The sequence below is a fragment of the Branchiostoma belcheri genome, unplaced genomic scaffold, assembly GCF_001625305.1.
Source record: "Branchiostoma belcheri isolate BF01 breed outbred unplaced genomic scaffold, Haploidv18h27 scaffold211, whole genome shotgun sequence".
In the NCBI taxonomy this organism is placed as follows: Eukaryota; Metazoa; Chordata; class Leptocardii; order Amphioxiformes; family Branchiostomatidae; genus Branchiostoma; species Branchiostoma belcheri.
The window spans coordinates 291730-318822 of record NW_017803614.1 but is presented as its reverse complement, the minus strand read 5'-3'; the positions used below and the strand labels follow the sequence as shown (position 1 = coordinate 318822).

The 27093-nt window shown below is 37.6% G+C and overlaps 1 pseudogene; it reads right to left on the bottom strand.

Annotated features, from left to right (window-relative positions):
* Window positions 1-1157: 1157 nt before the first annotated feature.
* LOC109469924 lies at window positions 1158-10652 on the bottom strand (annotated as a pseudogene).
* Between the last annotated feature and the right edge of the window lie 16441 nt (window positions 10653-27093).

The window sequence follows — 27093 nt, the reverse complement described above, 5'->3', positions numbered from 1 at the left end:
CCACTGACGGGCCGTGAGGTCGGGGTAAACTTTTGAATGGGAAGGATTTGTGCAACGCCACTTGGCAGAAAGGTGGTCCAGAATGTTTGCCGGAGCATGGGCTACTTTAAATTTGGCGGCACAGCCTTTATTGTTATTTTGCAGACGATTTTCGTGTCGACTGTGAGCTGTGCCGCCATTGGGGGCTAAGCAGAAGGACGGGGGCAAAGCAGAATTGCGCCGGGGGCGTAGAGGAACGACGGGGGCGAAGCAGATTTTTTGCGGGGGCGAAGCAGAACGGGGCGGGGCGAAGCAGAACGGCGGGGGCGAAGAGGAAGGAGTTTCATGGGGGTGGTCTTTGGATGTGGCGAAAATTCAACTGATATGATTGCAAATATTGAAGTATGTAATCCGTCTGTATACATTATTGATGGTGGAATAGTAAGCAAATTGATATATCATGAAAGAAAAAGAGGATGGGGCGAAGATCATTCTATGCACAAATGTTATATTTTTTTAGAATAGAGCATTACTGCTATAAGTTTAGATACGTAATGCGATTTGCAAACTAAGTATATTTGGAAACTCCTCACTCCCTATACATGGTGGCTATAATCAGTTGTAATGCATCAATAGTCAAGGCGGTCTAAAGATGTCGTTTTTTGTCCATCCTTTACATTGTTGGAGAGGGGATAGCGAACCGCGAAGGTTGCCTGCCAAACTTAACAAAAAAATATTCAAAAGTCCAACCCTGGAAAAATGTTATTTCACTCTTTTTTTCAGAATATTTATTCGGTGGTTATCGCACATGGCGAGGGATTATTTCACCATGTACACCTCGGTCTCACGAGAGGGCATGGGGGTTACCTAGGGTCTTGATAGGTCAGTTTAGAATGTATTGCCTAAACACACTTAGATGGTTTTCATCGTTTGAAAAATTCATGAAAAAAATGCGTTAAACTTGTGTGTATTTGATTGATTAATTTACTTATTATTCAATAGAAAAAATGTCAATTTGTTGTCCTTGAAAGTTTATGCAAGGCAAGAAAGTTAATCAGTCCATGGACTTGTATGGGTTATTTCGTACATCCGAAGAAATAAACTCAAATGAAAGCCATCTAGAAAATGCGATGAACTTATAACACCAACATTGTTATTAGGAATGAATCATTCTGGGTTTCAGGCGCGGTTTAGCCATAGTCACCAACAAGGGACTAAAACCCTCAATAAACAGATACACAATATGTAAACTCGATAGTACATTGGATTCACAGCACATTAAAACAGCTCTGACCAACTTATTCCATTTTGCATCGTAAGAAGATACCGAGCAATAACGAATAACAAAATGTACTCGAGGGTTCTTTTCTTACAACCGAAGTCCTAATGACTGTGATCATGGGGATGAGGCCGGCCACTGCTATGTTGACCTTCCACACGCTCCATGATGAATGCAGTGGCTGCCGTTACGCCTTGCTGCAAATCAGTGCGGAGGTTTAGGGTCAGTTTAGCCTGGGTACCATCCTACTTGTATGCCGGGGCTCCCACACTCGCTTCCCCAAGAAGTACTTCTTAGGGAAGCGAGTGTGGGAGCCCCGGCATACAAGTAGGATGGTACCCAGGCTAGGGTCAGTTGTCTTATGACGTACATCAGGAATAACACCACAACGAAAAAATACGTCAATGAAGACATGGAAATCCTGGCCTTGGTAAGTTACTATAATAGTTACTCAAGCAACTTTAAGGACAGACAGACGTTTTAGCATCCTCTCCATTTCTTCAATAACAGGTATATTTTCGAAATTGTGTATGTAAATACCCTCCAAAAATGATTTTCTTGTTTTTCTTATTTTCTTATGGGAAGAAAATTTTTCTTAATAATTAGAAAAGAATAAGAAATAAAAAAAATTCTCTATACCTACTTTCTTGCACCAAGAACAATTTTTCTTAAGAGGAGATATTTTTTCCAGAATAGGCTTCTTTAAATCTTGATTTTTCTTTAGTAAAGAAATATTTCTAGAGAAGATTCTAACTTACAAGATTAGAATTCTTTTAATCTTAAAATTTCTTTAGTAAAGACAATGTTTCTAGGGAAGATACTTAGTTACAAGATTAGAATTCTTTTAATCTTAACATTCCCTCAGAATTAAACTTTCTTATACAATCTCCATGTAAGATTAACTTTCTTATTCAATCTCCCTGTAAGATTTCTTTTTTGCCTGACATCAAAGTGGTCAGATTTAAGTGTTTTTCTCTTGTGCATGTCAAAAAGTTTCTTGGTTCTGTTACCTATAAAGACTCAGAAAGGCCATTCTTGTTTTTCTTAGCAATGTTTAAGAAAATACTCGAATTTGGTTCTGTTACTGTTCAACTGTTCTCATTCCAAGAATGTTGATTGACTGATTTTATATTTTAATTGGATTCATTGTACAAAAAACAATGTGGTAATAAACATCTCTATACTGTCCGAATGCTTTTCAAAATAACATTTAGTTGCTATACAACATTATTGTCCTTTTTATATTATTTATTTATTTTCTTTTGGGCAGAATGGTTTTCTTGCTACAAGAAGAGTTACATCTTAGTTTAAGAAATCTTTTCTTGTGTACAGAATGGTTTTCTTGCTAAAAGAGAGCTAGATATTAGTTCAAGAAATCTTTTCTTGTGGGGAGAATGGTTTTCTTGCTACAAGAAGAGTTAGATCTTAGTTCAAGAAATCTTTTCTTGCGTACAGAATGGTTTTCTTGCTAAAGGAGAGTTAGATCGTAGTTCAAGAAATCTTTTCTTGTGTACAGAATGGTTTTCTTGCTACAAGAAGAGTTCGATCTTAGTCCAAGAAATCTTTTCTTGTGTACAGAATGGTTTTCTTGCTACAAGAAGTGTTAGATCTTAATTCAAGAAATCTTTTCTTGTGCACAGAATGGTTTTCTATAAAACTTAGAAATTCTTACTGCAAGAATGATATTCTAAGGGTTTTTAGTTCAAGATACAAAAGAAAATAAATCTTACTACAAGAAAAATATGCTAAAATGCAGTTTCTTGAAATTCTTGTCTCATCGACAAGATTTTTTTCTTGGGTGAAGAATAATTTTCTCAGTGGAAGAAATTCTTTCTTCTCTGAAGAAAAACAAGATTGGCATTTTTGGTAGTGTACTGTCAAATTGACAAAATACCTAATTTAGGACACTGAAATAAATTAGGTAGGCTAAGTATCCCCTACCTATCTTCAGTGACAGATATTTTGGTTATATACACTGTTAATATACAAAATGATGATATACAAAAATGCCCCTCGGGTTTACTGCAAAATAATGTAAACTTATTGAGGTAATTTTAGTGGATTTACTTTGAGAATAGGTATAATAGTTGTTTCTGGTAAAATAAACAATAAAAAACAGAGCACTTACCTTCATGATAAACTCCATGTCCGTCGGAGTCATGTCAAAGTCCATGGTAGAGAGATAGTCAACGTCCACTGCAATACATCGGTCTATGTCCTCCTTCTGTAACAATGTATTCAACAAATCGAAAAAAAAATGTTGAACATTATTCCAACACAATGATTGCAAGGAGATCAAATTTCATTTTTAGCTAGCACTGTTGCATTCTTCAGGATAATCAATCACCAATCACTCGAAAGCGAAATCTCGCGAGACTTACGGTTACAGACACATGACCGTATTCACAGGAGACTTTGCGAATACCTGACATAAGCGGGTCACTATCATTTACTGCTTATGTTTGTTTTTAAATCTTTGTACCGTGCGCATTTTTGCATCAACTATATCTGTATTTTACCTTTCAATGCCGTTTAATACCTTTAAATCAATACCGTATTGCATTTTGGTGTTTTTTTGTTGTTGTTGGTAGTGTCTTTTAAGCCCGTTCAGGCTGGATGGAGCTTTCATTTTGTCATGCACGCATTCCACTTAGATGAACATTTGACTTTAACCCCTGGTAATAATATCTTGGCAGACGTAGCGGGGAGGGCCTTAGGAGATGTTCTGGGCAAAGTTCCGCTGAATATTGAAACAGGAAGCTATTCCTGAAGGGGAATTGTGTGATTTAGGTGAACTAAAGAATGAACTTCACTTCATATTTTATTGCCCTTTTTATGAAAATATTCGCCAAACACTATTTGAGAAAACGTACATAAAGGAACCCAATATCATCAGGGAAAGAGATGAAACAAAATTAAATTGGTTAATTAATGAGTGTGTTTTTGAAATTGCATTATATATTTATCAAGCTTAGAAAAAGCGTAAACCATTAATTTATTCATTAATTTCTCCTTTTGTTTTCTCTTCCCCGGAGTAGTTCACATAGCTAAGTTAATTTTACTTTAAGTTCTTCTGAGTTGCATTTATGTACTATTGACAATTTGAGTTGAGTTGTGTACTTTTGACTCTTATGTACCGATTATGTTATGATCAACTTTGTATTAAGTCTTAACCTCATTTGATGTTTCCAGTCTGACCTTTTGACTCGGACTTTGATTTATGTTTATGATTTCTGTACCTTTGTTTATGTTCATGTTTATGTTTTGGTGTCTTTGGCCCATATGGGCTGGGTGACAAAAGTCGCAAGACACAAAAAAAATTCATTCATTCATTCATTCATTCATTCATTCATTCATTCATTCATTCATTCATTTAATACGTTCATTCATTTCTTCAACTGATCTTCAAACAGATCTTGTTGGGTGCATTAAAATTGGCGAGGTATAGTTTCAATTTCCCAGACAGTATCTAATAAGCCACCCTATACCAAAGATCTGCGGTCAGATCTGCTTCGATGACGTATTAAATACTGTCTCCTGAGTGTGTGCCAGATAGATACTGCTTGGTCTATATCATACTATATTTTCTGTCACCAAAAGACCTGTCTGAAGATTGCATAACAACGATCATACTAAACGTATAATATATGTTTCAAAAGAATATGCAGTATAATAGAAGTCTTTGCTTTCTCAATGAGGCTCATGGACAAAACAACACAGAACAAGACACTTACGGAGAGCTGATTCTTGCTGCCGACAAAGTCCTGAAGACTTCCGTAGTACTGTTTGGCCGACTTGACGGATCTCATCCCAAAAATCTTTCTCTTTGCCGACTGCAGAGGCATGTGGTTCTGATACATGTTCAGCACCCTATCCGCCGTCAGCTGTGTAAAGTGATAACATTGTATGTTTGTTTTTAAATAATGGTCTAGTTGACTACGTTATGCCGTAATCCAACAAATGACCTAAAAGAAGTGGCAGTAAGATGGACGCGATAGGACTTCCTATAATGTTAATAAGAACCATGGAGAGAGTTAAGAGAAGAGGGGATTCTCCTTAGGCGAAGCGCCGAGGGTGGCTGCCGACAGACCAGGGTCGACAAGCTCCTTTGACCCGATTTAACGTCCTTTTGAATTGTTACAAAAAATTAAACTTGGTTATAAATAATGACAGCCCGTGTTGTCACCTGGAATTCCCTCGATTTTACAGTACTTTAGTTTTAGTTTCATCAAATTAAAAAAAATGGTCACATTTATACACTTTTACACAAGCAAAGAATCAGATCAATGCATTAAACGACAACGGCGAAGGCAATGATACACTTTTACTCAGGTTATATGATTAACATGTAAATGTACCTGTCCATTGATGTCGAGAAACAACAACTTGAAGGCCGCCTCTTTAGTCGGCACCTGCAAAAGCTTGACGTCATCTTCCGTTGTAATCTGAAAAAAATAAGGAAATTGCTGTCATTAAGCTTAATTGTTGAGCAAAGTGTTTCATTGAGAATTATATATATATATATATATATGTATATATGCGCAAAGATAAGTTAGTATCATCATTATCATCATCAGAAAGTTAGTATACTGCACACAAAGCTTGGAAGTTTTTATTCTTCCCACAGCTGTTTATAAGCATATGATATTATTAAGCGACAGTGGTTGAAATCAATAATTCTTGGCTATCGATTACAGTGCTACGGAACAGAATGTATTGTACAGACCTTGAAAAATTGCTGCCTCACTTCTTCAATTGGGTTTTTAAATGCCACTTGTACGTGCCCCGGATCAAAAGAACGTGCCATTGATCGAACCTGACAAACATGGACAAACAGTTCAACACTTTTCAGTTCAAAACCTTCCAGGTTTGATTTGTAGTGCAGTGCAGACGTACTGATTATGGTAAATGTGATGAAGTACCTCATGCTTCTTTTATTAGTCTATTTGTAAACATTTTGTGAAATGATTGACGTAATAGTTGACTTCGAGATATCCAAAGGACACGAAAAGTCTGTAAAATACATATGCATATCTATTTGTACATACAATGTAGTCACTTGATGCTGGATTTAATCATGATGACTAAGATATTAAATGCCTTTTACGGAGACAGGATGACGTCAGCTCAGGAAAAAAACTTGGGAAAGGCTAAAATAAAGCGTAGAATCTGCTTGTGCTGACGTTGTCTTGACTGGCATTGAGATTTCGAATGTAAAAGGAGAACTGTGTATAGTTATTATAAACATGTTTGTCAGCCAGCTCTTATATCAACTACAATTAGATAAGGTCGATTTTGGTGCATGGTGTCAAAAGCACAAGGCACGCGACGGAAAAAATGAAAACATCAGAAAATTATATCCGAGAAGACCTCCCTCATGCGGTTACCTGAATCGCGGTTCAGGAGGTTTCTTGTTATCAACACTGACTAGAATACCGCCTTTCCACAATTATATTCAGTATATAAGAAGTTTTAGGAGAGTCGGTGTTAGTGAAAGTTTTTAAGTTTTATTAAACCTGGATAGAACCGCCTGTCACTTCCTCCTCAGGCCGGTCAATCATGTCGATCAGCGGCTTCATCCGGTCGTCAATCAGGGAGTCGAACGCCTTTATCTCAGCATCCGTCGCGGCTCGCTGCAGTTCGTACTGCTCTTCAAACTCTCTGTTACAGTGAGGAATTTAGAGTCAGTCATTATCAATATTGGCATTTCAACTGACATAAGATTGAGAAAATCTACTTTAAAGATTTATACACTAGGATTATTTTAATGCATTTATTACGCATATATAACATGGTGATAATCAAAACATTAAATAAAAGCATTGCATGTAATATTGCAACACATGTAACCAATGTAACAGGTGCCATTTCAACTGGCGTTTTAGCCCTGGTTTAGCTCCATTGGACTTTTAAAGAGGTGTTCATTCCCCTGTCTTTTGGGCTATGGTCGGTGCATTCAATGGGTGTGCAGGGCACAAGTATTCCTTTTCCCGTGATTTACATACCCGGTAATTAAAGGCATGAAACATATCCAGCATCTAAGTCATAACAGGATTGTACAGGTCTAGAGAAGCATAAGTAAAGTAAAATTTTTAAATTAAAACATCTTTGTTTACTTTGAAAAAACTACCTTACTGCCACTGTGGGGTTGTGTGGCGTAACGGTTTTTGTGGCGGCATAAAATGGTGAAAAAAAACTTAAGTTTGTCGTCACCACGTCTTGTGATTATATGTTGGAGTACATGTGATAAAAAAAATACCTAGCCTTCTCCGTCTCAGGTCTTTCTTTTTCGAAGCTGGGATCTTTCTCTGTCAGCCACCTCAGCCGTGCCTCGAACTGGTCCTGGTAGACCTCACGGTCTGCGTTGGAAAACTAAACAAAATCAAGAGGGGTTAACTTCAGGTACAGTGTCTTAAGTTAAGGAGTGTAAAACATAATACTTTTTTGTTCTACAAATTGCAATTGGCTTATTTCTTTCCAGAATCTGGACGGAGAAATCAGATTTCTTATGTAAAGACCTTTAATACCGAGTCAAGCAACATCTTCAAACAAGATGACGCTGCAAATAGTTGTAAAAGATTTTCTAAAAGCAACGTTGTAATATTTGAACGTACGATGAGAATGCCGAGAGTTTTGGCAAACTGGGTCTGGTCTTCGTTCTTAAACCGCTCCATTCTGTACTCTGGGTAGAACGCATTGCGCAGACGGTCTTTATCTTCGTCTTCCGACAGCAATGTGAGTCGCTTGTAAAACGTGTCCTGCTCGTCCATGGACAAGTACCAACCTAAACAAAGATAGTTACTATTATGCAATCACAACTGATTGTCTGGTTACACACTTTAAAACTGTATTTCGGAAAGCTCATGACGTTTGCAATGACTTAAGCAATGGATACAAATGTAAAATTAGAATGAGCTTATATTTGTCACCGTAATGTCCAGCATTTCTTTTGCCACAGAAAACGTTATCAGGCCAAAGAATGTAGTTTTCATTTTTACATACCGTTCCCATAAACAATGTATTATATCTTTTGAGCCCTACACAACGTAAGTAAAACTCCTGACCATCGAATAAACTAAGAAATTTCCTCTTGATTTCTTAACAATTAAAAAAAATTAATAAGAAGTGCAATATTTACCATCGAAGGCGTAGAGAGGGAAGTTTGCCGCCAGCCCACCATCGATGTAGGTAAAAATATTTCCCAATTCATATGGCTGGAACGCCACTGAGGAAAATAATTAATAAAAACCTATTATATAGGATATCATTCATCAACTCAACAATTAAATGTTATCACTACCTCCTCCACTGCCCTCTGCACAAGGACGCAAGGCAAACACTTGCCACCGCTGTACGTAGCTAGGTGGATCAATCCCTCTCCACCAACATGCTCCTCAATGGTCTTCCAGGTCACAACCTCTCTACAAACCAAAACATTTCGGCCGCTCTTCAGGGCTACATCCTGCAAACAAAACGTTTCTAAAGTGTCCTTCCACCTGTTCATTTGGTCTAGTGCACTTGTCTATTATTTCCACTGTACGGATTCTCGACCTCTGACCTCCAACTAAGTTTACCCATTTTAATTAGTGTTGTAAATATAATAACTTATATGTAAATCTACAATGTATGTATAGTCATGTAGTCATGTCTGTCTGTGGCCCCCGCCATCAGCTCTGCTGCCAGGGTGGCCACTGTATTGTGAATGTCGCAATTTTCGAAATAAATAAATAAATGAAATGTTAGCAACGTGATTCTACGCACTCTATTGTACTGTTAACTTTTAGGGTCAACCAGAACCTCGTTTCGTGCTAGCGAACAGGACTTAACATCTTACCAGGGATTGACATGGACATGCGCACTGCCTCCCGGACCCTGACAAGGGGCGTGGTCTTGACGTGGAAGAACGACTCCCGGTGGAAGTTCATGTTGTAGGCTACAATGCACAGCTCCTTCCCAAGTACATGATAAATCTAGAAACAAAGATTGTGAGTCGATATCATATATTATCTTGATCATCAGTTTGTCATGTCATATTTGTCTGTTATGTTTGGTATCTTAATAAAGAGTTGACTGAAAACTTTGTAAAATCAAAAATATTTTTATTGCAATAGTTATGTTTTTTTTTTCTTTTACAACTTATTGTATACATATATTTAATTTTACCTGGTCAAATGTGACGTCTTTATCCAAAGAAGGGTGTCGCTTCTTTAAGTGCCTGTCCAAGATGTCTCCGAACCAGTTCATGAACTCATGTCCTGGGCATGCGCCCCTGGCCGTGATGACATCAATAAACTTGCCGATGTTCGCCATGCCGGGAATCCAGGCCATCTTTGTCCAACGGGTATCTGGGAAAATAGGAAATGACGTCATTGATTTCGTGTCTATGGCATTCGGGTATAAGAAATACCCTACTGTTAATATTGTAAATATGTAAATTTTCATATGTTAAATAAAATCTGTCAACAATTAAATCAACAAGGGGCAAAGTAAAGACAACAGTCATAAACAAACAAACAAACAAAAAATGGTACGCGTTAACAACTAGAAAACACTATGACAATTCCAAAAACAGCCGAAAAAAAACAAAAGTGTGTGAAATTGTTTTGAGGTACATGCATTTTGTATTGGGTTTTACTATTTGCCGATGACAACCGTACACAGTAAGCAAAACTCAGCACGTAAACAATGGATAACAATGTAATAACAAACGAAATCAATATGAAAAATGGGTTTTCGTATGTTATGTTATTCGGGGATTGTTTTGGAATGTTTTGGGGGAGGAAAGTTTCAATCAAGCGATTTACTGTGAAACCTGAAGCACCGGTCTAATATTGACATACCAAGCACGACTTCCAGTAGGTTCTTTTCGCTCAGCTCCTCCAGCATCTCCTCTGACGTCAGCCCGATGGCGAGCAGGGTGGCAGTGATGGCGCCTGCGCTGGTCCCGGCAAACCGCTTAATCCGGGGCATTATCCCGGCATCCTCTAGGAACTAAAGTGGGCAGGTGAGTTTTATTTATTTGTTTATGTCTTTGGGTATGGTAAGTATTAAAACAGTATTCAGCTTCTAATAAGTACAATAACAGGCATGTCACCTAAAAGCCGTTTAAAGGTATTACGTTTTAAACAAACAAAATAAGTGTTCAAAATATGTAATTAGTACAAAGTTACATTTATGTATGTTACTTGGCGCTTAGACACTTCATGTCCGTACGCAATGTATACCCAGTGGTCATAACATCTCAATGTACCTTGCAAGCTCCTATGTAAGCGATTCCTTTTGCTCCTCCTCCTTCCAACACCAGGTTCTCAAAAGGAAACTCTTTGTCCTTAAATCGCTCGCCGATGGTCGCGGGGAGTTTGGGTGCGGCTGGTTTAGACGGATTTTGCCCCATGGCTGTAACTACAGGTTTTCTTCATTAAAGTTAGTCATAAGACAAATTTAACAAATGAATGCCATGTATTCTTGAAAAATTGGGCCATTAGGGAATTTTTTATCTTCTTCATCGTGACCTTCCTGCTGTTTTTATTTATTTTATTTTCTTTTATTGTCTTACTTAGGCAATTGCCACGCATATATCAGGAAATAGTATAACCTTCTCTTGGACCTTTAACCTAACTTCCTGTCAGCGTCTAGCCTGTAATAACTTCAAAGATTCCACCGTGCCGTCTTGCTCACGGACTGCGGTCAGCTCCTCTGACAGACTGGACATTTTCGAGAAAAGTGCGCCAATATTTGTAAATAGTTTCTAACTCATGGTCGGTATCTGACCTACTGTAGCCTCTTGTAGTTCCTTCGTTTGATCCGTTAAGGACCAACTTAACTAGCATTTTTTTTAAGTCTGGAGGTACCAAATAGCCCAACTGGTAGAGTTCTCTTTGTAACCGGGAAGTCGTGAGTACAAACCCCGGCATAGAGCCTACGAAGCTCAGTCTGTACTTAGCTGAGTAGGGTGACTCTTTGCTGATTACATACTAGGCAGTGTAACAGAAAATTCATGACGCTCTCACAACGAGACCTGCAGTACAAGCTGCACCAGGGGCTAACTTTCTAAAAAAATAAACTGTGGTTAAGACAACAGGTCCCTATGCGAAGTATGGCTAAAATATGGGTGGGGGGCGTACTAACTTGATCGACCTTAACCTTGACTTTCTTTTCATTCAACGACAAATCTAGGCAAGATGTAAAACGTGTTCAAATTTCACTTCACAAATCCAAAACGGTTGCTGAGATTTAGCCAAACTTTGCACTTCGGCACCTGTCATAGGGCTAGGCCCCGTATAGCCCATAGGGCCGATAGGCGGGGGCATTTAGTGGTCTCATTATTTGGTCAAATATGCTATTCTTTTCATCCCCTTTTTTATTAACGGAAATCATTGGTACATACTCTATCGTACAAGTTCAAGATTCTGAGTGTGGCCGGCCATGTATTACGTTGTAAAACATGACCAGTGAGTGAACATGGTGACCGTCAGAGAGTCTTTCCCAGCCTAAATCAACAAAAAGTGATGAGTAAGAAGACCCTCTGACTGCCCCTGAATCCGAGTCTGTCTCACCAAACCTCCTTGCAATTGGTCTTTACTTAATCGATGGCACAAACAAACTGTGATAACTGTGATGATCCCCAAAAATGCGAAAGAAAAAAAGGATATTCCAAAAATCCCCGAATAATTACCCACAATTTGCTTCTGCTGTGGAGTTTGCCAAAAACGAAACAGCTTCTGTCATATGATTTTGAATAGGCATAACACCAAAGGTCAATAGTACTGTTTGAGGGGTCATGAGCATGCCCGGGTGGTAGGACAGGTGCAGCTATAGAGAATAGCATTTTTCAAGTACAATCCATAGTATTTTCAAACAATAGCCTACCTATTCACGCCTACATAGGAGAGCTTTATCTGACGGGAAAGCTGTATTAGCGGTTGCTTTTTTGGACAGAGGAGTGAAAGAACCATACCCCCCCCCCCTTGGCAGAACAAAACGTTTACTATTCCTATGCACAACGTCATACGCCTTTATCTTTGCAGCAATAGGCCTCGCGGCCTGTCTGCAAATCTTCTGCAACATAAAACAGTACGTATATAGGCATTCTGAAAGAAGAGGCTCCAACAGTAAAAAAAAAAAATAATGTACTACCTTGGAAGAATGGGTGAAAGAAGAAGGTCACGGTGCTGACATGTAGAGAACACATTTAAAAGAAAGCTACCAAACACCTTCTGCCAAATCATTTTGAATAGGCATGACACCAAAGGTCAATGACATTTTTTTTCTGAGTGCACTGTGTCATCAAACCACGTCAACAGACATTGTCGGACCATTGCTATTATATAAGTTTTACCCTTTAAGGCAGTGATTAGCCGCTTTAAGATGTATCAACAAAACCCTTCATGGAATGTCTGATTTTTTTTTTAAATAGAGGTGCATCATTGTGTAAAACCCCAGGTGTCACACCTGGATGCCGTGTGTGCCCGCAAGCGAGGGGACAGTGTTGTCGGTCTACTTTACCTGTGACATTCCAGACCAAATTCCATTGAATTAAGCATGATCCATGTAAACACAACCCTCACAGGCAGGGACCTGTCCCCAATCCTCTGAAGTATTGAGTCCATGGGTATTCATGTTGGTTGATGGTTACTGCTGTACCCAGCCGAGTACGCCTGGGTTCTGCGTACACTAATGTAGTCGGGCATTTTTAACTACATGTACTATCAGTACACTATCAGAACAATTTTCTTCCACTGAGAAAAATTATTCTCCACCTAAGAAAAAAAATCTTGTCCATGAGAGATGATGATACGAAACTGCATTTTATCATATTTTTTTTGCGGTAAAATTTCTTTTCTTATGTACCTTGAACTAAATACCCTTAGATTATCATTCTTGCAGTAAGAATTTCTAAGTTTTCTAGAAAACCATTCTGTACGCAAGAAAAGATTTTCTGAACTAAGATCTAACTCTTTTTGCAGCAAGAGTTTCAAAACAATTCTGCCCACAAGAAAAGATTTTTTAAACTAGGAGCTAACTGTTCTTGTAGCAAGAAAAAAATTCTGCCCACAAGAAAAAAAATTCTTAAACTAAGAGCAAACAAGAAAAGAAATATATAGTGCTACCTAAATATAAACCAGACAATGATGCTGTATAGTAACTTAATGTTATTTTAAAAAGCCCTTGGACAGTATACAGATGTTTTTACCGCATTGATTTTGTACAATGCACATAATAAAACTTCAAAATCAGTCAATCAACATTCTTGGAATGGAAACAGTTTAACATTATCTTTCAAAATATTGTATTGTGTGCCTTACAAGCCATTATGATTTCAGAATATAGATTATATCACATTCTTTAACATATTCAGCAAGAACTGCAGTTTTGGCATGATAGAATAGGCAAAGTCACACCCTTTGGACAACTGAAAAAAACAGGAAAGACCTTTGTTAGTTTGCACTGCATGCATGCACTGAAGGCAACAAAGTCAAAGAGGATGCTGAAATACAATAATCATGTATACATTTATTACTTAAAGTAAACAATTCAAAATTACATTATGATGTAGTAATGCACTTTACAATACACCAGAGATATGATTTGAAATCAACTCAAATTGCGTTATAACAATATTTTGGCTATTAAGTCTAAAAACAACGTCAACAGATTTTTTTCTTCTAGGTATAGGGAGGGGGGCGCACTTACCTTCTGTTTGGTTTCATGCTTTTTTTTGTTGCAAAGTTGGTTTCTTCTGCAAGCTGACCACGACCACCATTGCTTTACATGTATATATCACAGGGGAGATTGGAATCCTCATCTCCCCTAGGAGAATCTGGAATCCTCCTAGGGGAGATAGAAATTCTAATCTCCCCTAGGGGAGACTGGAATTCAAGATTTTTTGTACAGAACTGGGATCTGAATATCTGAATTCCAATCTCTCCTAGAAGGATTCCAGATTCTCATAGGGGAGATAGGGATTCCTATTTGTCCCAGGACAAGTGGGAATTCTTACAGGACAATTTCCAATTTTAAAAGGAGAAATTCTGATTGCATCAAAATGCTTGGGAAAATAGACTGAGTTATTTCACATAAACTTTCAATCAATTTCAGCATAGGTAAGTGAATATGTAAATCAGACTCAGATATTTGCATCAGGCCATTGTGAGATAGTGACTCAAAAACCATTTTTTCCAGTTTGTTAGTGACTTGGAGTATGAGGGATTGTTTCCCCCTACCAAAGATTGCAATTATGGAATTAGAACTGCAAATTATGACAGGACAAATCTTGATTTAAATCTAGTAATTCACCTACAATTATAGTTATAGGTTTGCCTATGCTGAAATTAATTGAAAGTTTATATGTGTGAAATGATTCAATGAGTTCTAGTATTTCTACTACTGAATTGGGATCTAAATATCAGGATTCTAATCTCTCCAAGGAGGATTCCAGATTCCAAAAGGAGGATTACAGTCTCCCCTGGAATCCCTATCTCCACAGGATTTCTCCTAGGGGAGATCAGGATTCAAATATCCCCTAGGGGAGATAGGGATTCCAATCTCCCCTAGGAGGATTCCGGATCCCCCTGGATTCCAATCTCCCCTGTGACATATACAAGGTCCTTTTTAACTTCATTTTGACTTTAAATCTGACATGAGTCAATAACTGACAAAAATAAATAACCAGCGCGGCTTCCACATCTGACTTATGTTTAAAACCCCTGACTGCATTCTGGGATTTGAATCAATCAAGCAGGGGTTCAGAAAAGGTCACATGATAAGGAAAAACTAGAAAGTTAAGAAAAAAAGTTATTACATAATCTTGAACATCACCAGGCAAAATAAGAATCATATTTCTGAAACTTTCTGGTATTTTCTTATATGTTGCTAAGAAAAACAGGAATGACCTTTCCTAAACTTTCTAGGGAAGAAAATCAAGAATGTTTAAGAATAAAATTCTAACCATGTCTTCATATAATCAAAGATTTTATATCTTGTTTATTTTCTTATCAGTGTTTGTTTGTCAAAAAAGATAAGAACTTAATTCTTGTATTTTCTTAAATGTTAAGAAAAACAAGAAATCCAATGGTCTTTCTTAAGCTTTCTAGTCAAGAAAAACAAGAAACTTAAAGAAAATCATACTTTTAAGCAGAGCTTAATTCTAATCATAGATTAGATATCTTATAATTCTTTCTTTTCCAATCAGGGTTTGCCAAGAAAGACATGAACCAAATACGTGTATTTTCTTAAACATAATGCTAAAAAAACAAGAATGGCCTTTCTCAATCTTTCTAGGTAACACAAACAAGAAACTTTTTGACATACACAAGAAAAAGGTTAAATCTGACCACTTTGATGTTATGTAAGAAAGAAACATTACATGGAAATTTAATAAGAAAGTTTAACTAAGTCTGAGGGAATTTTGATATTAAAAGAATTCCAATCTTGGAACTTAGAATCTTCCCAAGAAATATTGTCTTTACTAAGAAATTTTAAGATTAAAAGAATTCTAATCTTGTAAGTTAGAGTCTTCTCTAGAAATATTTCTTTACTAAAGAAAGATCAAGATTTAAAGAAGCCTATTCTAGAATAATTATCTTCTCTTAAGAAAAATGAAAATATTGATCTTGGTGCAAGAAAATAGGTATTTTTTGTTTTTTCTTCTTATCATTCTCCCCCAAAGAAATCGTTTGACATCTTGAGTCATGGTCGAGTGAAGCATCTGTTTGTAGAAGTGGGCACAGCTCCCTTCGTAGAAGTAGGCACAGCTCTATTCGTAGAACTGGGCACAGCTCTATTCGTAGAACTGGGCACAGCTCTATTCGTAGAACTGGGCACAGCTCTCTTCGTAGAACTGGGCACAGCTCTATTCGTAGAACTGGGCACAGCTCTATTCGTAGAACTGGGCACAGCTCTATTCGTAGAACTGGGCACAGCTCAATTCGTAAAATTGGGCACAGCTCTATTCGTAGAACTGGGCACAGCTCTCTTCGTAGAACTGGGCACAACTCTATTCGTAAAATTGGGCACAGCTCTCTTCGTAGAACTGGGCACAGCTCTTATTTTATTATTATTCTCCACCAAGGAAAAATGTTTTCCCATAAAAAAATAATAAATTTTTTTAGTAGTGTATTTGAAAGATAGTCTACCTGTTCATAATAAAACTGTGCATACAGGCCAATCTCTTTAGTTTCCTAAATCTGTACAGGGGAAGTCGTAACTTTTGTCGTCAAACCCGAATAAAGCTTGCTGACTATGGCGATGTATTGTCTTTTTCTCCGTAAAATACAGGTGTGGCTAGCAAATACAGGGAACGACTCCTGCACTATGCCCTCTGCATTATTGTTGCTGTTCTTGTTGTAATCGTGACTTCAAGGTTTATTGCATTTGTCATCAACAACCTCTACAGAAACGCCAAATGGTTAACCATTGGCTAGATCTTCTACACGACATTTTATACTCTAAATTTGATGCTGGGACCTGGGTAACGTGGTAAGCAACCGCCAACACAATACTCGGTCAGTTGAGCCGGGGGTAGGGGGTAGGGGGTAGGGGTAAGCTTTCAGAATACATAAAGGAGTATTCGCATCCGTCACTGGGACTAGGTGCAGGGGTATCTACATTGGTTTATGCTCCTTGTTGTACCCAGAGATCGTAAAAGCACTATGAAGTCTGGCATTATACTCAAAGTTTGAGAGGTAGCCTATCTATCCATTACAAAAGTGTCCATACATTCCAAACTCTTTGCACAAATAACATGTAGAGGGACAACAAACAACTGAAGTAGAAATTGATAGAAAAGAAGAGAGATTGTGGAACTTGAACTTGAAGAAGTTACGTTCTTCGAAACATTAATTTTTTATACAATTTTCTAAATGTACATGTGAAACCGTCTTTTTTATGGGGGGGGGTAGAAATGTAGAAACGTGCCGCTAGAAAGTTTGCGCAGGAGGATGAGACGGTTCCATGACTAAGACTATTTGATTCTCGAGAGAAAGAAAAGAAGGAAAAGAATCAAGGCTGACCGCCATGACAGAAGAAGGCATTTACAGCTTGCATACCCAACTTCAAGGTTATACGCCCGTAACAACCAAATAGGTCTCCCAGTATGACTCCGTATTTTCGGCAACATGAATACACATCGTGAGCTCGATATTCTTTAACTGTCTTATAAATAACCATAGAAATGTCCTACCTTGGTAAAAAGGAGAGAACAAGCCCACGGTGTTGTCAGGTAAAGACTACGTTTGAAATATGCGCCCCCCTGAAAGTTACCAAACCGCTTCTGTCACATCATTTTGAATAGGCATGACACCAAAGGTCAATGATACTGTCTGAGGTGTGAGTCCCGCCTCACTACACAAAAGACTTCTGTCTCAATACTTTGGGTGTGAAATGTCACCAAATAAGAACGTCACCAGACTCTCTATGGATAAAAATGGCACCTTTGCCATTATTTTCCTTTTTACGACAGGATAGGACTAATGTAATATGCATCGACAAATATCATTTCCTAGAATTTCTGAACGGTTAACCTTTCTGAATAGAAGTACATTGGTGTGTAAATACCGCAGGTGTCACACCTGGATAACGTGTTTAAATACTGCCAGGGGGGGGGGGGTAAACTAAACTAAACTAAACTAATTTTGTTGTCTACTCATGTGATGTAGCTGACAGGTGCTCTTCTCCTTGGTGTGCGCGTATTGCTCGTACGTGATGAGATTTGATAACATTTTTTTAATGAATGAACTTTATTGCTCGACAATCGTACATGGTACAATGTGTGGCAGTAATACAACAATACTTATAAAACTAAACTATCTTATTACATAATGATCATTACTTTAGTTATCAACATTTATAAACAGGCTTTTGTGAAAAGCTACAATACTAATCAAACTTTAAGACCAAAAGACCAAATGCTCATTACATTCAATATACTGACATATAGATTGATATACAAATTAATAGTTACTTTGAATTGCATTAACAATCATTTACTTCAAATGGTTCCAGATTACAAGAGAACGCCACGTTTAGTATATGTTGATTAATAACCATATTCCAATATTCCACATATGCCAGAGCTTTATTTATTGGTTCGGCTTACAACAGCCAGGGTTCCACACCTAGTCAAGGACAAGTATTAAGAACCAGTAGAGATGGATGTATAAACACAAAAAAAGACAGTAACAGACCAATAAAATGACCAGGCCTGATAAGTCTGCTCTAAGAGTATTTGATACTGTCTTTCTGAAGTCACCCCCCACCCCCAACTAACGATGCAGAATGACATCAACCTCTGACCCTTGTACTTCAGTTCATCCTGTATGAAGAGTTGTCTGTACTTAATAGTCTCAAAGCAGATGTTAGTTTGTCCTGTGTGTTATGCATGTACCATAAGTGGTAGCTTTCCTTATTGACTAGTTGCACGCCAGAACTACATGTTACAAGAGGAAGCCGAAACTAGATCTGGTGTACTAAATCACCGCACAAGTACAAAATCCGTAGATAATATAATATTAAATAGGTTCTCTGGTTCGCTTGGATATTGTAAACATCTCTATATAAATGGTATGAATAAGTTTGGAACTGACTAATGATGTTAAATAATTATACAACTGAAGTTACCTCAGAATGTTCTTTTCTGCATGTCAATGCTTTTAACCTTTTAACCTGTAAAGTCACAAAACGCGCCTAGATATTTTTTTTTCAAAATCTTAAATTCAAACACATGTAACTTTGAAGACAAGATGTTGCATTTTGCAAATTTTGCGGGAGTATAAAAGGTCATTTTTTACGTTTCACTCCTTCTCCTTAGGAATGAGACTAATGTCGTTTTCACTTACGTTTGGTTTTGTGGATTTTCAAAATGGGGCATGTTGTCTTTTTGTTTGTTCATGAAGTAGGCAAATCATGGTGTGGCCGTGGGGAGAGGTCAGGTTTAGACAATATATTAAAAGTGCAGGATACATGATTATATGTCCTAGCATATATCGTACATATAGCTTTTAAAACAGACAGAAAGATTCATGAATTGTATACAGACAGCTTATGTGTAGGTAGTGTCATTGTTATCCAATTTAAGCCTCTAAAATATTTCATGAAGGTAATGTTTTGGCCATTTGCAACTCAAAATGTGTATTTGGGGGCTCCTGCTCAATTTCCTTACATTATGACGAAAGGCAAGGTTTAGAATATTTTGGATAATAATCTTGTACATAATTATAATGTAAAGTAGCAAAATTTAGTTTTCATAGCCAAAATATGATTTTGTACATCTTCTACATTCGTGATGGATCACCACAGCAAAAATAAAAAGACGAAAGAAAAAATATGCGCAAAATAGTATTTCAATTTCTTAAAATACAAATGCTTTTAGGAACAGCCATATATTAATAAAAAACACAACTTTACCAATATGTATTTAATGGGCGAGATATCTGCCTATACGTCGTCAATATAATTTCAAGTCATCGAATTCCTGTGTCAAACTTTTTAACCGAACTTGAAAATTTCCAATACTTTATACGAATTCAACGAAACCAGTGCTGCTCCATCCCTACCCTACTGTATAATTTTGTGGCAGCGATTCTTTTTGTATTGTACATTGTGAAAACTACCAATAACAGAAACAAAGGTGTGACAATAATGGATTAGTTGGCAAACTGCAGGTAACATCACTAATTTTTATCTAATGAATAATTCCTTTTTAAAACAAGGATTAAAACAAACGCATTGCACTGAAAAGATGTATTATAGAAAAGGAAAGTTGCTTTAGATTGTTTTGATAATCTAATGAAATGAATGAAACGGATAAATTCGACAACAAATACATGGACACAAAGTAATATTACTTAAAAAAATACTATTGTAAAATCAATTATTGTAGAAGCAAAGGCAACATATATAATTAATATTTACTTTCCACACTGATGAAAAGACTAGATGCTGCTTCCCGTAAGTGTGTATACCGTAAAAAGGGAGAAAAATATGATCATGATCTACCAGCAAGTTGTCCTATCGTGCGCTTGACCTGGCTTGGCGGGACCGCGTGTTTAGTTTCCCCGCCCGGTTTAATTTATACACTGCGGTGAGTTTTTTTTCACGGCCGCTTAATCATTTCTACCTCGTGCATCGATGTTAGACTGCAAGGTTTTGCACGGCAGTAGTTGAACAAACCCACAGCGTGGTGACTTAATCAAACTCATTCCGTGTAAACTTTCTGCCGTAAAACTCCTGCCGGGAGTCTAGTTTAACTAGACGGAGAAGAAGGTATACAAGCCCGAAGGGTCTCAGCCCAAACCACGATAGACACCAAACCGTCACGTAGAAAAACAGGTATTTTAGGTTGTACACAGTGCGTACAGGTACCCTAAGCTGACCTTTCTGGGCCTATCAGTGTGACGCTTTGGGGTGGAGAATAGTTGAGAAAACATTTTCAAGGTCATGCGATCCTTCTGCTTGGTTAGCTGTTCTTTCTTACCTAGAGCCATTGTGTTGGGTATGCTAAAACTGGAGCTTGGAGACTAAGCTATGGAAAATTTGCATTTTAAAGAAATCATTGGTAACAACATGTTGTAACAGTAAGGGAGAGTATTATGTGCTGGTCTATCAGTGTAAAGCTTGAAAGGTGACACTGAAAGGGGTGGAGTTTCCAAGGCCATGTAAACACTCTGCCCAGTTCAGCGTGACGTGTTGCCTGCGGTATTCTATTCATTAACTGATGTCCTCGATTTGCTGCTGTTTTCACAGTGATCAGTAGGAGGCAGTGCTGTTCAGAGCTACATGTGCTTAATGTACTAAGCCCTGCACCCACAGCTATATATGCAGCTCTGATGTACTACTAAGGGCATTTCAGCGCCTACACCCAAAGACATGTAGCTTAATAGCCTGTATATGTATTGCTATGATGCAAAATGCACACTGTATTTAATGTATGTAATCACATTTCTAGTACCAGTTTCAACAGTCACCACTCAACCTAACTATAAAATAAATTAACCCCTTAGTTGTGCTGATATAGCAATTCTAATTTAAACCCAGTTCATAAGAAAAGAGAGGCTTGATTACGAAGAATGCATCAATGGCTCTGTCTGAAAACTAATAGTTTTAGTACGTCGATGGATGTTAGACATCCAGGTAATACGATACGCCAAAGATCAGTTACTCAAGCAACTGGATACGGTTTTGAAAACGTCAGACGTTTCAGCTAGTAGCCACTAGCTTTCGTCAGTGACTGAGAGACCAGAGGGGAAATGCAAGTTTATAAGCACAAACTATTGATAGATATGCAAATAAAGTGAAGAAAATTTTTTGGAAGTCGAAAATGAAACAAAAGTCAAACAAGTCAAGACAAGATAATGCAAATAGTTTTAGTACAAAAAGGAAACTACATTATGCACGGCTTTGATTTATAAGCTGCGGTGAGTTTAGGTCGCGAGAGTTAAAGTGTTATCTACTTTGTGCTTGGAAGATACACTGCTGAAAGTTTCACCCACGTCGGAAAACAGCTATTGCAGTAACGACTCCTGATGGAATGTTAAAAAACTGTAGGATGTACTGCCTTTCTCATTGAACTTATCGACTTTCATCATACCATGGAGTAACTTAACTATCGGCGAGCAAAATAGAACTAATAGAATTATTATCATACATCCATGGTTTAATATTTTAGTATTGAGTAAGCGGCAGTTTCCATGATCACTATACAGTACGAATTAAGACAATTACAGTCGTATTAAGTAATCCTCGTCTACTGTTACCTTTTTTTTTATTTTATGCTGGGTTCATATTCCTTTGAAATAATGAAGAATTTATGTTATCTGAGAAAAGAGACCCTCGATTTTCTCGCTTGGTACTCCAAGTTATAAAACTTCTTTAAAAAACGTGCGTAACATACGTGAATAGTTTAATCAGGTTTGTAAGTCACTTGGTAAACAGATTTTTTGTTTACACAACCAAGTAGACAACCAAGAGTATCTTTACTCTAGACTTACCAACTTGATAAAACTATTCACTGATGAATATTATCTGTTTGAAGCAGCTAGTTGTAATAAATTATAGGGACCTGCACATTTTGAAACCTACCCACATACAAAATACGATTACACTCTACTAATAGCTTATTGAGTAGTACTCTGACACTAAACCACAAACGCCGATGACATGTCTATGCCTGGAGGGTTTTAAAAGAAATGGCAGTAACAGGGCAGTCACGCCTCCTGGCGGAATATGTAGAGAGGTACGGACAAGAAAATTACCTTTCTGAAATACATAATTTTTAAGTTTGTAGATCCATTACAAAGATGAGAATTTCTAGCCATAAATTGAATATAGAATTAGGAAGATAAAAAAAATCCCTCGCGACCAGAGGTTTTGTCCATTCTGTCCCAATGATATTGAAGACGAACAACATTTTATTTTGAATTGTACACTATATAACGATAAACGCACAAAGCTGTTCAACCTTCTCCCCGCCTGCTCAACAGAATTTGTTACATTTCATGCTATAGATAAATTTAAGTTCATCCTAGAAGGCAATAACCCTTACTGTGTACAAATAGGTAAATATATCAAAGAATGTTTAAACCTTAGAACAAGTAGTATTAGTTGACCCACCTATTGTTCTGTACGTAGGATATTTTCGTTGTACCCATGTATACTTGTCTCTATATCTACATGTCTTAGACCTTACGAAGGTCTCTATAAAGTATTTGACCGGCGGTGCCGAACTGCCATTTATTATACTGCAATATGCCAACAAACAACGTTTTTCAACGAGCATAACGCAACCAAATGACAAATACTCTCACTTTGCAGTTAGGCCACAGCAAGTAAATTATATGGATGACATTCTCCGCAGGCTCCAAATAGGCTCCAAATCTAATTCGAGCGGGCAAAAACAAGGCGGGCCGAAAAAACAAGGTTTCCACATTATTTTTTGACTCAATCATAATTGTAGAAATGGTTTTGATTCAATGGGAACATACACAGCCAGCACCACGTATCACTGCATTAAAGTAAGAAATAAAACATTAAATCAAAGCCTTTTCTTGCTTCCTCTCTTCATAGTTATCTGCCATCCACCTTCTGGCATGGCAACAGACATCTTTGCCCATTTTCGGCATGTTGACCACTTTCAGAAGGCAACAAAATTTCTTGTTTTTTTTTCTTCCAAAATCAGGGGAAATTTAGGGGGGGGGAATGCACCAACAGTGCATTCTTTTTCTGTTGCTGACAAGATGAGTCAAATTTTCCACAATTGACCAAATCATCCTGTATTTGTTCATGACACAGCTCAAGTGCATGTTTATAATTTAGAAAGGACTTTGTGGACCTGACTTGCACGAATTGTGTCCTTTTTTTTTTACAAAAATACAACATTTCACTAAAAAAAAACATACAGTAAAAACCAATCAGCTATATGGTACAAATTAAATGTCAAGCTCATGTATTACTAAAAAGTACAAGTGGATAAGCAACACAACCTAGTTTAGCATATTACAGACATGAAAGACTGTTTCAATGTTTCAGTCTATTATTGTACAGAGTCTACTACAGATGTACTGTACAGTGTAGAAATGCAGTGCAGTATAAGGCCAAAGCAAGTAATTTTTATGGATGACATCAGCGCGCGCATTAATTTTCGCCTGATTTTGGAAAAAAAACAAGAAATTTTGTTGCTTTCTGACAGCGGTCAACATGCCGAAAATGGGCAAATATGTCTGTTGCCATGCCGGAAGGTGGATGGCAGATAACTAAAAGAGAGGGCACAAGAAAAGCCTCTGATTTAATGTTTTGTTTCTTACTTTGATGCAGTGATATGTGATGCTGGCTGTGTATATGTGATGTTCCCACTGAATTAAAATAAGTTGTACAATGATTGAGTCAAAATTTTAAAATGTAGGAACCTTGTTTTTTTCGGCCCGCCTTGTTTTATTCCTCCGCTCGCACGCGCTTTAGATTTGGAGTCTGCGGAGGATGTCATCCATAAAATTTACTTGCTGTGGCCTAAATCTGAAGTCACCAATCGTTACTAAGTTATCGATAGAAGGACGTGAAACACGTCACACTTAAGTTCGGCATATTTTAGTATAATAGTCACGTCCTTCTATTGATAACTTAGTTAATGATTAGTGACTTCAGATTTAGCAGGACGTGACTATGAACGAGCGACACCTAGCGGAATTTGTCTGCGACGGAAACAGTTGCGTTATAGTTGGCATGCTTATCATGATCAAGGCTAATATATAAGAATGGTGTCATCCATGTTAACATGCACAATATAGAGTGCTTTATTTCAGGTCCATGCCCGAGGGCTAATTGCAAACACAACTTCAACTTACTATCAAATCAAAAAATATTCTGAAATCTTAATCTTGCAGATAACCGTTTATATCATATCGTTCTTGGCTTTAGAAAGAGGAGCTATCTTGAATATACAGTATTATACTCTACCAAAAATTCCAATCTTGTTTTTCTTCAGAGAAGAATAATTTTCTTCCACTGAGAAAATTATTCTTCACCCAACAAAGAAATCTTGTCCATGAAACAACAATTTAAAGAAACTGCATTTTAGCATATTTTTCTTGTGGTAAGATTAATTATTTCACTCCATACTTAAGTATGGAGGGAAATACTGTTTTTACTGATGATTCTCCTCCTTCTTCTTCTTCTTCTTCTCCTCCTGCCATTTCTTTAAATTGATTCAATTCCTTCATTTTTGGGCCAAACGACCTGGAATTTCGTATAAAGGTAGAGTGGGTAAATACCCCTAGGCGTTTTTTATTTTTTTTTATTACAAGCTTTTACAATCGTTTTATTTGCGTTTTTAGCTGTTCCCATAGGAAAGTACTGTGGGGCGTACGCGCGTGACGTAATAAGAAAGGAATTCGGGGGCGGGCCCAAATATGGGCATGCAAGCATGAACCTGACGCAGCCTAATCTTTTCTTCTTGCTGATTGGCTGTTGGATTTGATTGGATTAACTCAATTAACACCTGTTCAAAGCCATTCCATTTTGACAGTATGAACTCAAGTGTTTTGGTAGGTACAGCAAAGCCACGAAATACGCATCAATTTTCGAGGGACGTTCTGCGGGAGAGTGCAGGACGCTGTGCGGGACTTCCCTCGGGAGAGTGCGGGACGTCCTCCGGGAGAGTGCGATACGTTCTGCGGGAGAGTGCGGTACGTCCAGCGGGAGAGTGCGGTACGTTCTGCGGGAGCCAGACATTTTGCTCTTCTCTGTTGGAACAACGCAAGTTGGAGGTCAATGACCTGCGCCCGGCGTGTAAACAAGATTGGACAGGGAGCGGCTGTAATATCAAAGGAGCCGGCGGCTTCTGCTAGCCGGGTTGATAGTTAAGTAACATCAAGGTGGTTCAGAAGCAAACCTGATAAAGAAGGAAACCCCGTAGTTAATAGTTGAAAGTCTTGGTGGCTTGAGGCGATCGATACCGCCATGCTGTTTACTTTTTATGACATACAATGCAGTGAGTGATGTGTATCGCACCGAGTTAGCTCGGTTGGAAACGCGCAAGGCGGCAATCCCAGGCATTGCAAGTTCGAACCCCAGTGCATCGGACATAAATATTTTTAGCAATTTAACATTTTTAACAATTTTATAATTTTTAACAATTTTATCAGTTTTAACGATTTTAACAATTCTGCATTTTAACAATTTCAACATTTTTTTTATTTTCGTTGTTTTGCTTTTAACATTCAAAAACTGATTGTTCTTACTCAAGAATGTCAATAACTTAGAATGTTAGTCTTTTGTATTTTTCCAACATACAAACTAAAATCACTTTGATGTTGTCACAAAAGTATTGAGCTGACAAGAGAGAATGAGTACGGTACTCTGCCAGTGTGAAGAATCTACAGAGGTATTACCAGTCACTAGTAGCAAGAGATAGACCACATTGAATGATGACGATGAGGACGAATCATATGGAGTACTATCATAGCTTAGTACAGAAATTCTACTGCTTTACTTTACTTTACTTTCTTTCACTCTGTACATGCAATTAGCTCACTGGCATGATTTTAAAAATAAAGGTTATGATAATCATATTATATGTATAGCTTATTCAATGTATGGCTTCATAGTTTATGTGATTGTTAATAAGGCCATGTTGATTTGATTGTATGGATGGCATCTGTGCGCGCATCGGTTTTCGTTAATTTAAAACTAAGTTTACGACATTCATACAAAACATCTGGAAACTAAGCAAACATACTCTGTAAATTGATTACTGTAATTCCCGATTTTTTTTTCACTGTACCGCAACGTAACGCAAGCAGGAGGTCAATGTTCACGGTTTTCACTGTCACCTCTGTACCGTGAACTTATCTTTACAGTTAGGAAATAATTCCTGGACTTCTTTTTCCTGCAACTGTCACCACCGTGAATATATAGTTCCGTGAACATGTCCATGTTTCTCAGACCGTGAAAATTTTGATACCGTTAGTAGTAGTTGCAATTTCGTCATTAGTAGTATTTAGATACCTGCAATATGTAACTTTGAAATTGAGATAAGTGTAAAGTAAAGCTGTCGAGATTTAAAGTGCTTGTCGTTGTATCTTTGTAAAAAAAAGGGAGATAATGGCCAAGTGCCATTTTTGTAAATATCTGTCGAGATTCAAAAAGCTTGTCCTTGTATGATTGCAGTATGATTTATTCAGAATCTTCTATTTTTGTATGGGGAGGGAGATGGAGTGAAATATTACATTTGCTCCGAAGCAAATGTTGGCCTTTCTAGTTTCTTATGTATCTTGACTAATATCCTTAGAATGATATTCTTGCAGTAAGGATTTCTAAGTTAAGAATACCATTCTTCCCACGTGATT